The sequence below is a fragment of the Rattus norvegicus genome, chromosome 2, assembly GCF_036323735.1.
Source record: "Rattus norvegicus strain BN/NHsdMcwi chromosome 2, GRCr8, whole genome shotgun sequence".
Classification (NCBI taxonomy): domain Eukaryota; kingdom Metazoa; phylum Chordata; class Mammalia; order Rodentia; family Muridae; genus Rattus; species Rattus norvegicus.
The window spans coordinates 175,129,166-175,140,347 of record NC_086020.1 but is presented as its reverse complement, the minus strand read 5'-3'; positions in this window follow the sequence as shown (position 1 = coordinate 175,140,347).

The window sequence follows — 11,182 nt, the reverse complement described above, 5'->3', positions numbered from 1 at the left end:
AATGGGGTATAGAATTAAACCGAGAATTCACAACAGAGGAATCTCGGATAGCTGAGAAGCACCTAAGGAAATGTTCGGCTCTTTTACCGAGACCCGTCAACATGGGCCGCATTCGCACCAAGACCATGAAGAAGGTGGCCCAGGTCATCATTGAGAAGTACTACACGCGCCTGGGTAATGACTTCCACACCAACAAGTGTGTGTACGAGGAGATCGACATCATCCCCCGCAAAAGCCTTCAGAACAAGATAGACCTACCTAAAGACCCAGAAATACCACTCGGAAATATACCCAAACGATGCCCCATCATGCCACAGGGGCACATGTTCCACTATGTTCATAGCAGCCTTATTTGTAATAGCCAGCAGCTGGAAACAACCCAGATGTCCCATGACAGAAGAATGGATACAAAAACTGTGGTTCATTTACACAATGGAATACTACTCAGCTATTAAGAATGAGGACATCCTGAGTTTTGCAGGCAAATGGATGGAACTAGAAAATACCATCCTGAGTGAGGTAACTCAGACCCAAAAGGACACGTGCGGGATGGAAATGGAAAAGAACTTGAAGAAAAGAAGGTCCAGTGACAGGCCCAAAGTGGGATCCAGCTCAATGGGAGAGGCTCCAAGACCTGACACCATTACTGAGACTATGGGACACTCACAAAGAGGGACCTATCATGACTGTTCTCCAAAAGACCCAATAAGCAGCTGAAAGAGTCAGATGCAGATATGTGCACCCAACCAGTGAACAGAAGCTGCTGACCCCTCTGGTTGAAATATGGAAAAGCTGGAGGAAGCTGAGGAGGAAGGCAACCCAGTAGGAGGACCAGCAGTCTCAATTAACCTGGCTCCCCGAGATCTCTCAGACACTGGATCACCAACAAGGCAATATACACCAACTGAGATGAGGCCCCCAACACATACACAGCAGAGGACTGCCAGTCTGGGTTCAGTCAGAGAAGATGTACCTAACCCTCAAGAGACTGGAGGCCCCAGGAAATTTAGAGGTCTGGTGGGGTGGGCGGGGTGGGGACATCTCATAGAAGCCGGGAGTGGGGTGTTGGGGAGGGTAGGTGGTATGGGATGTGGGATGGTCAGAGGGTGGACCAGGAGGGGAATAAAATCTAGAGTGTAAAAATCAGTAAAATCAAATAAAAGATATGGATTATGGTGTATACTTTCATTCATTATGCTCTGAATATCCGTTGTCTATATTCAAATATTTAAAAAGTCATGTTACTGAAATTCAAATGTATACAAAAGTGATAAATTTTCCTTATCGAACCATCACTTTTAATCTGCATAAGTAAATTAGTGAAAGACATGTGTTAAATGGTCACTAGTGCTTCAGACTGGATTTTCTTTTGCAACCGAAATGCCAGACCTTGTACTGTCACCATGTTCTTCCACAGGCAGAGAAGGAATCAAATCTTTAGATTATGTTTTGTTCAGAGAACTGGTGCTGTAAGAAGGTGAGGACTAACACCCTAAAAATACTTCATCTGTGAAATACATGGAAAATGCATTTCATCTGTGGCCAGCAGAAGGGAAGCAAGGGCAGTGAACCTTTTCTGAGCTCAGTCTCACCCTGTCACGTGCCCTGCACCTGAGAGCCATGGTGTCGGTGCCCTTCTCTCACATGTCTCCCTGCTATATTCTCTCTGGGTAGCTGAGTTCCGATGCCTATCAAGGATGTTGAAGCTTACATTCTTCAAGCCCCATCTGGGCTCTGGGGTGGGGTCTGGGGGGCAGGGCTAACACACGTGAAAGAAACTGTTAACAGTGTATACTGAGCTGACTCCTTTCCACAGTGAGGAGTGCAGACCTGTCTTTACAGTGCAAAACATACAGTTCCCTTGTCTGTCCTTCCTGCCCCCTTTCACTTCTGCTTGAACTCATTTCATACTGAGATGAGCAAAGTGACCTTTCCGAGTTTTAAAATTGGAGAGAAAAGAAATGAAGCAGGCTCGCCTTACCTCTTGATACAAGCTTGGGTCTTCAGGCTATACTTCCTGAAACTTGGCTGAGTCTAGAATTAGCAAACTCTCAGAGAAGCAAACATCGTCACAAAGGTTTACATGCACAGTAAATACAAACAAATTAGCAAATGAACAAGTGGATGTTTACAAGGAAGGGCTATTGGGATGACCAGACCCTCTGGCTCTTAACCTCGGGTTTTAGTCACACCATGTGACATTCTCTAGATGGAACAGATAACATTGGGCTTTTAAAACTTTTTAAACTTAACTTCTGAGTTGGAACCAAGGGCTTGCAGCCTTAAGGGATGTGGCTTTTGATTTTAGAGGATGATACAAAGTTGTGATGTTTTCATTCAAAGGTTGGTAGCTGTCTGTACAAAAGCAGGAGCACACTCGTTGATAGAAATGTGTAAGACATTGTGCTAAATGTCCGCAGAGGTCATGATAAACATGGAGAGATGAAGTGGAGCCTGCCTCTGAACCATTGCTCTGGGATGGCTGCCATCACCTCCGAGGGCGTGGAGCTGCTCAACAAAGGCCCGGGGGAACCTGGCAGTCATGGTTGAAACGGTTGAAGCACTTAGTGTTCCCCACACAAAGTCTCTTCACTTTGTAGAACTGGTGATCAGGATAAAATTGGGGAGCAATAAAATTTGTTGTGTTCCACAAAGCATCAAATAGGATTGAGTCCCAAACCGTTGATGCTTCAGATGTCCCCTTGCTCCAGCCATCCCAAATGCCACCCTGCATTCATATCCAGGGAACAAACCACAGGGATGACACCTGAAAAGTAACTAAGCGATTACTGAGAGACATTGAAGACTAGAGTCACTTCAGATGGTCCAGCAGGTCCCGTCTATGTCCTATAGGAACTGGGCCTAATGAATCTATGGCTGTCCAAAAGGCACAAGCGTCAGGTAATTGTGGAAGAGCACCTTGGGAAGAACTGACTCTCACCAGCCTTTTTGGCACAGATTTCAGAAACATACACCCCATTTTCATTTCAGTGATGGAATAGATTTCCTAACTGGAACTAATGTGTGGTCACAGTGAAAATGCTCTCCAAGAGACAAGCCAGTAAGGGCCAGAGCGAGCCCACCTACACTGCGACGCTGCTGCTCTGTCTGTTCAGCACCAAGGAAGGGCTCTCTCGCCAGATGTGGAAAGCACTTCCCTTAAAGAAGAAGTGAAATCAAGAAGCTTTGAAAAAATTCAGTGAAGAAGAAAGTCAGAGTCAGTGGCTCTCACCGGTCTCCAAGTCAGTGGACGCCCATTGCCAACACTAACCTTGTGCTGTAAAGTGTTCCACAATTGACTTGAAAAGGGTTCGAGTCAACTGGTACCAACTGGGCCCTGCTGCCACTAGACAGAGAATGTAGCTACATTTTCTTTGTGGGTGAGTCCGTTTCTTTGGTGGTGTGTGGAGTCCCCGATGGCTCATAGAGCTTTAGCTCCACCCGTACCCTGAACACTTCTACTCTGAAATCTATCAAGAATAAGGAACCAGAGGTTTAGGTCTTAGCTTATGTTCAGATTTTTAAAAAAGGATATCCAGTCTTGGGGATAATAATAGTATATTTTTAATACTATAAAATAATAGTTATTATATTCATTAGACCCAAATGTTAGGGGAGTACCCAACCACTTTTTGAGTGGGTTTAAGGTCTACTCCTTGAGATGGAAGCCAGACCTGATACTGTTAATGAGGCCAAGAACCTGATAGTCTCATTCTGCTAAGTGAATGGCGCTATGAAATGACCCCAAATGGAACATTGCTAGGTTAGTGCATTGCTGAATCCTTATCCGAGAAGCTTCTTGCAGGAGATGATAATTAACCCAGATACCTATGACTAAGCAGCAGGCAGGGAGTAAGAACCTTCGGAGCACTCAGCCCTAAATGGATCTTATCTCCGTCTCCCCCTCCCTGCTCCAAGGCTTGGATCTACGAAGAAGAGAAAAAGGAAAAGCCAGAGGTGGTTGACATTTTTAAGGAAACTGCATTTTCCAGACACCACAGAGCAGTTGCCTATGGACTTGCAGAGGCTGTAACAGCTTGCACAAGACCTGCACACCCAGACCCCCAAGCCAGACAAAATCCCAGCAGGGAGGAGGCCCATGAGCATGAATAGTCAAGCAGTTACTCTCATAGTGGCTGCTGGGAGAGGGAAGAGTCCGCTCTCTTCAATGGAGGGACACTAAGATCAAGGAGCAGTTGTCGAATACAAATAGGATTTATATTTCAGAGGCTTTTTTCTTGGGACATGTATTATTAGTCATCTGAGTATTCCCTGTACTGCAGAGAAGCTTTCAAGTTTCATGAGCCCCCCAATCCCCATCACATACACACACACACACACGCGTGCGCACACACACACACACACACACACACACACACACACACACACACACACACCCCAACTTGTCAAATGTTGGTCTTGCTTCTCACACAACTGGAATTCTGAGGAAGCCATTGTCTACGTCTCTATCTTCCTTTCACACCCTAAAGTTTCAGTGTTTCTGCTCTCACATCAAGGTCTTTGATCCATTTAGAGTCATAGAGATAGATACAGGGACTGATTGTTTTCCTACGTGTAGATATCCCTTTTTTTCCAGCACTATTTCTCAAAGAAATTATATTTTCTTTGCTGTGTATTTTTGACATCTTTGTTAAGAAATGGGTGGCTATAGCTGTGTGGGTTTATAACTGGCTTCTCTTTATTTCACTGATGCACATGCCTGTTTTTGTGCCAGCACCATACTGGTTCTGTTAAGATGACCCTGTAATAGAATTCAACTAGAAACCATTTAAGGTGATCACTGCATTATTGTATGTACCATTATTGAACACACACACACACACACGAGTTTTCTGATGCTTTAGGCTCTATTCTTTATATATAGAATCCTATCACCTTCAAATAAGTATATTTTAAACTTCTTTCCTGTTTACATCTTATTTTCCTCATTCGTCTCACTGCTGTAGCTAAGACATCAACTGTTGTGTTGAATAGAGTGAAGAACGGTCATCCTTACCTTGTTCCTGATCTTAGTGACAACTGAGAGTTTCTCCGTCTTTCATGGTGTTGGGAACAGGCTTGTCATATATAGCACTTATTATATTGAGGTAAGTTCCTCACATACCTAATCTAGTCAGAGTTTCTATCATAAAGGAACAATGGAAAGAGATTTCTGTCCTTTAGCTAATCTGTGTGATTTATTACATGTATTGATTTGTGAATGTTAAATCACCTGAGTTTCTGGAGTGAAACCAATTTAATCATGGTGAATTTCACCACTTATCTGTTCTTGAATTAAAAATAACATTTTATTGTGATTTTTAAAAATGCTTTTGTTCATAGTGAGATTGGTGTGTAGTGTGTGTGTGTGTGTGTGTGTGTGTGTGTATGCTTATCTGGTTTTGTTATCAGAATAATGTGGGCTTTGTAAGTGGAATTTACATATTTCTTTTGTGTTTTATGGAATAATTTGATAAAGATGGATGTTCAGTCTTTAAAGTTCTGGTACAGCCCTCAGTATGCCGTCTGGACTTGGAGTTTTTAGCGTGGTGTGGTGTTGTGACCACTCGGCCTCGTCAGTTGTAGTAGCTTCTGTAAAATGATTTGTGTCGTCTTAGCTTAACTTTCATAGGCCTTACGTGTTTAGAAATATGTTCATTTATTTTCACATTTTCAAGTTATGAGATTATAAGTTTCCAAGCTATGTTATGATTTTTTGAATTTCATTGGAACTGTGATAATCTCTCCCGCTTCATCTGTAATTCCATTTCATTCATTTCTTCTCTCATCTTAAGTGCTTCTTTTCATACACTATGGGAGTCTGGCTTACTCTAAATGTTCCAAGTCCCTAACGTCTCCCTTTGAACTGCTTTCATTGCATCCCATAAGTTTTGGTGTATCGTTCAGTGAATCTTTATCTCACTCTTGGAATTTTAAAAATTCCTTCTTGATTTCTTCAGTGACCTATTTTTTTTCTAACAGTTGGTTGTTTAATCTCCATAAAGTTTTGTGATTCCTGTAGTTTCTCTTACTATTGATTTCTAGTTTTATTCCATGGTGGCAAGATAGAAGAGAAGTTAATTCAAATTTTATAAGTTTTTGAGACGTACTTTGCATTCTATTCTATGATATGTTTTAGAGAAAACTTCATGGCATACTGAGAAAAATGTGTATTCTTCAGTGTCTTGATGGAATGCTCTGTATGTAGATGTCCGGGTTCCTTTCAACCCAGGACGCCATGGAATAGGCTGCTTTTTTCTTTTCCTGTTGGGATGATTGGTCTATTGGTGAGAGTATATTGAAATCATCCGTTATTACTGTGTTAACATTAATCTAGACATCTACTAATAGTAATTTGATGAAAATCGATGCTCCTAAAGGTGGTGTGTATTGAGGGGACCGTAAGAATCTGCAAGTGTGTGGAATCCTGAATAAATGTGTGTTGTTGATATGAGATGACCATGTCAAAGATCCAGCCTTGTGGGAAAATGGCAAAACCTTTTCCTCAAGGTCAGGCTTAGAGGAATGGTAAGACTTCCATGTGCCGTGGCAGTGTGTATGTTTAAAATGTTAATGTCTCTGCTGGGTGTGGTGTTGCTCACCTTAAATCATAGCACTCAGGCAGAGGCAGAGGCAGAGAGGCAGAGGCAGAGAGGCAGAGGCAGAGGCAGAGGCCAGAGGCCAGAGGCCAGAGGGCAGAGGCAGAGGCAGAGGCCAGAGACCAGAGGGCAGAGGCCAGAGGCCAGAGGCAGAGGCCAGAGGCCAGAGGCCAGAGGCAGAGGCAGAGGCAGAGGCAGAGGCAGAGGCAGAGGCAGAGGCAGAGGCCAGAGGTCAGAGGCCAGAAGGCAGAGGCAGAGGCAGAGGCAGAGGCAGAGGCCAGAGGTCAGAGGCCAGAAGGCAGAGGCAGAGGCAGAGGCAGAGGCAGAGGCCAGAGGTCAGAGGCCAGAAGGCAGAGGCAGAGGCAGAGGCAGAGGCAGGAAGAACTCTGTGACTTTGAGGCTAACCTGGTCTGCAAAGAGAGTTCCAGGGCAGCCAGGGCTACATAGAGAAACACTATCTCAAACCAACCAACCAAGCAACAACAGCAACAATAACAACAGCAACAACAACAACAGCAACAATAACAACAGCAACAGTAACATCCCCCAAATTAAACAACTAAACAAAAAAACAAAAGAATTTTAATGTCTCATTGACGGGTTGTTCCTTTAGTCAGTATAAAGGATTTTGCTGTTGTTTTTAATCTTGTCTGACTAGCTTTGGTTTGGAATCTATCCAATTGTAGAATTGTAGAACCTGCTTGTTTCATTTCTCTGAAATAAACTTTTTCATCATTTTACCCTAAGGTGGTATCTCATTTTGATGATAACAATTAAATGGATCCTGTTTCTAGATGTAGTGTGTAGTAGTCTGTGTCTTTTAACTTGAGAATCGAGATTATTCACAATCACAGTTATTATTGAGAAGCCTGCTCATTCCTATTGTTCATTGTGTGCAGTAGTCTGTGTCTTTTAATTAGAGAATCTAGATTACTCATATTTACAGTTATTACTGAGAAGCCTGTTCATTTCTATTGTTTACTGAGTTTGTAGTGTTTGGTGTTTGCTTCCCCAATCCTCATTTAGTTAACTATTGCTCTGACATATTCCATTTTTTTCTACTCTCTTGGATGCATTTTTTTCTCTTTTGTTTGAAGAATTCCTCTCATTCTCTGTGAAGCTAGTTTAGTGATCTTCAATTATCTTAGCCTGCTCTTTTCATGGTTAAAAAGTTAGTTTCTCCTCAATTATGATAGATAATTTTGTTGAGTAAAATAGTGTGGGTTAGCAACTGTTTCCTTTCAGAACTTGAATTATATCATTCCAAATAAGTCTCACTTTAAAGATACTATTGAATGTATGCTTAAGCCTCACTTTAAAGATACCATTGAAAATATGCTATCATTTTTTCCTTCTATCATTCTCATAAGCTTGCTTTATATGTAGCTGGGTATTTCCCTGTTAGGCCCTTTTCTGGGGAAGATGAATGGGAAAGCCCAAGTTCCCTCATCAGTCTGGGCAGTTTTCTTTAGAGATATATGGTTATAAATAATAACCATATTTGTTTTATTTGTTTATACCCTCTTAAGTCCTCTCTCTTCTTTTGTTCCCTCACCAACTAACTTTTGGCTTAACATGCTGGCAGGAAAATGGGGAACTTTAGAGCTGGTTGGCCTAGAATGTCCCCTCGTTAACACTACTTTACAGTAAGAAGGCTTCCAGGCTTATCAATGGGAGCAACGTTGTGCTAAGCAGCAATCTTTATTTACTCTTTGAGGTCCATTGGGGCCCAACCCCCTCTAGCCTCACACATTGGCCTTTCTAAGCCAAAGAGTCACACTGAGTCATGTCCTGCCAGAGCCAGGGAATATAAAGAAAGCTCCCTATTGTGAGAGGCTAGCCCTGATGGCTTTTATACAGCCATCTGTGCAGAAATCTACAGAGGGATCACTTTGCTTTGGGAAACAAAGATACCAGAGATATCTTGGATACAAATGGAAGCAGCAAGATCTGGGACAGTGAGCAATGGGTATGCACAGGACAAGGGAAACTAATCCCAGGGGAACATACCAGAACCTGTCAACTCTCCCCCTTCTAGATTGGAGGTGACCCTTTATGCAGAGGACTGAGAGTGTGGAACAGGATTGGGCTACCTTCCACCACACTCTCGCATTTTGTTTTTGTTTACAGATGGGGACATTTCACTCAAGATTTCTACCCACTATCCTAAGATACATTAGAACCTAGAGACTCAAGAAAAGAGGCTTCACATCCTGTTCAATTCAGATATAACCTGCTCACGAGAGAGCAGCCTTGACTATAACACCATTCCTCAGATTTATTCTATGGGCAGGAAGGACCAAATTGATTCAGTTGTGTATGATGAGTCTCACTTATTACGTGTTAATATCAGATAAAGCTGGTGTACGGAGGAAACTTTGGCAGGGGCCGTACTTTTATAAGAAATTATCTGCCCTCCTGAGCAGGCCTCCATTGGGAACACTGCCCCTGAAGAACCTTCAATTCTCTATAAAGAGCCCCTCTCTCTCCAGCATCCATCTAAGCCCACAAGAGACCCCTTTCTCTCCTTCTCAAGAGATATTGTATTGTTATTCACCCTTGGTGAAACCAAAAATGAACCCTACAGTGTCTCTGTCACTGTTCTATTGCTGTGAAAGACACCATGGCCAAGGCAACTCTTATAAAAGAAAACACTGAACTGGGGCTTGCCTACAGTTTTAGAAGTTCAGTCCATTATCATCATGGTGGGTACATGGTAGCATGGGTGGCATTGAAGCAGAAGCTGAGAGCTACATCCTGATTCACAGACTGAGAGAAAGAGAACCAGGCCTGGCCACATCTTGTAATCCTTCCATTCCTATTGAAGAGTTTCACTCTCTGGAGACTAAGCATTCGAATACATGAATTATGGGGCCGTTCTTATTCAGCCACTATACAGTCCCCTGGAGCATTCTACCACGGTGATTTTAGGAGATCCTATGGGATGATGTCAAAGGTGAGGCAGGTACAAGATAGAATGAGGCCTGTCATTGGATGAGAAGGAAGGATAGGCAGGAGAAAAGTTTGAAGGGAGAGGAGAAGACGGGAACGGAAGAGGAGAGGAGGGAGAGAAGCCGTGGTGGAGGCCACATGGCAGCTGACGTTAAGATTCCATGCTGCACCTTTACAGGTTGTTATAAATGTTGTTAAGGGATGCATGTGTATTGGGCTTTGTATGTTTAGGTGGGCAATTATATCTTATCAATTGGATCAAAGTTATTGTTTTGTGTGTTTTTTCATGTAGCAATTTAAGTGTAAGAAAGTGTGCAGTGGCTGGTCTGGGCCTCCACGGAGTTGGGATGTGTGTTTCTGGCATGGAAACCTGCCTTGAGGACTAGATAGGTAGAGAGATTGCTGCCAGGCTCAGAGAGCAGCCTTCAGCAGTGTGATATGGGATGGAGCAAAGCGGGTGAGACTCTCTGCAGACTGAGAAGATATTTACCAGATATCTTGGGCACTGCTGTGACGGACTTAGTGGGGGATAAAAAGAGTGGTTTTTTTTCTATTTTTAAAACAACAAGATCCCATACTTGTTTGCAGAAGCTCTCTCTCTCTCTCTCTCAGGGCTTAATAGACTGGACACAACCCAAGTCATGCTGCTCTGATATGTATAAACTTCTCTTCTGTGGGCACTCCGAGAGAGTAATATTCCAGGCTACAGAGTTTCTTTGGGATCTCTTGGGGGAGAAGAAGAAAAATATCTCAAGACCAATCTCTGCAAACTCAAGTCACCTTCTTGGGTCTAACTTTAACAAAGGGCACCTGAGCCTTGTGACCATAATGACCACAAATACCATAATGTATTTTAAATTCCCTTCTCCATTACACTTTGAAAGAGCTAAGAGTCTTCCTGGGAGTTACTGGATATTGTAGAATTTGGATTCTTGGATATGCTGAACTTGTTAGGCCTCTTTAGAAGGGCGAATAAACTTAAACTCAGGGACATTCAAATAGGGATGTGGACCCTTGACTCTCCCCATGCTTTTCAGAACAGAAAGGGAGTCAGGCTCTTGCTTTGGGACTGTGCACTCAGTCCAAGTTTGCTGTGTATGTGGCAGAAAGAAAGGGGGTAGCTTTGAGTATGATTACATAATTAGTAGGCTTAACTGCTCACCCAATGGGCTACTTAAGTAAGACTTAGACCAGGTAGCAAAGGAGTCACTCTGGGCAGTGGCAGCCATGGGACTTTTGATTCTGTAAACTCAAAGGCTTCCCTTTGAATATTCTCTAATGGTTCATACCCTACATGATATAGGAAGTATTTTCAACTCTGTGGAGAATCTGTGGATATCAAATCACCATTGCTTAAACACCAAGCCCTCATGTTGGAAGGTCCTGGAGGAATTCGTAATGCCTATCAAAATTTAAATCCTCCACATATGTCCAAGAAGAGGGGGACCCCTCCGCTCATGTGAAGAGGCCTTCTTAGTGGCTAGTTGAGCAGCCCATCATGACTGAAATATTCAGCCTTCAAAGACTCCAGATTTAATATTGTAAACTGCAGGAGCTCTTTCAAGGACAGGATTAGATACGTGCTTACACTGTTTTGTTTATGCGTTTTGGCATCCTGCCTTGGGGCCTCT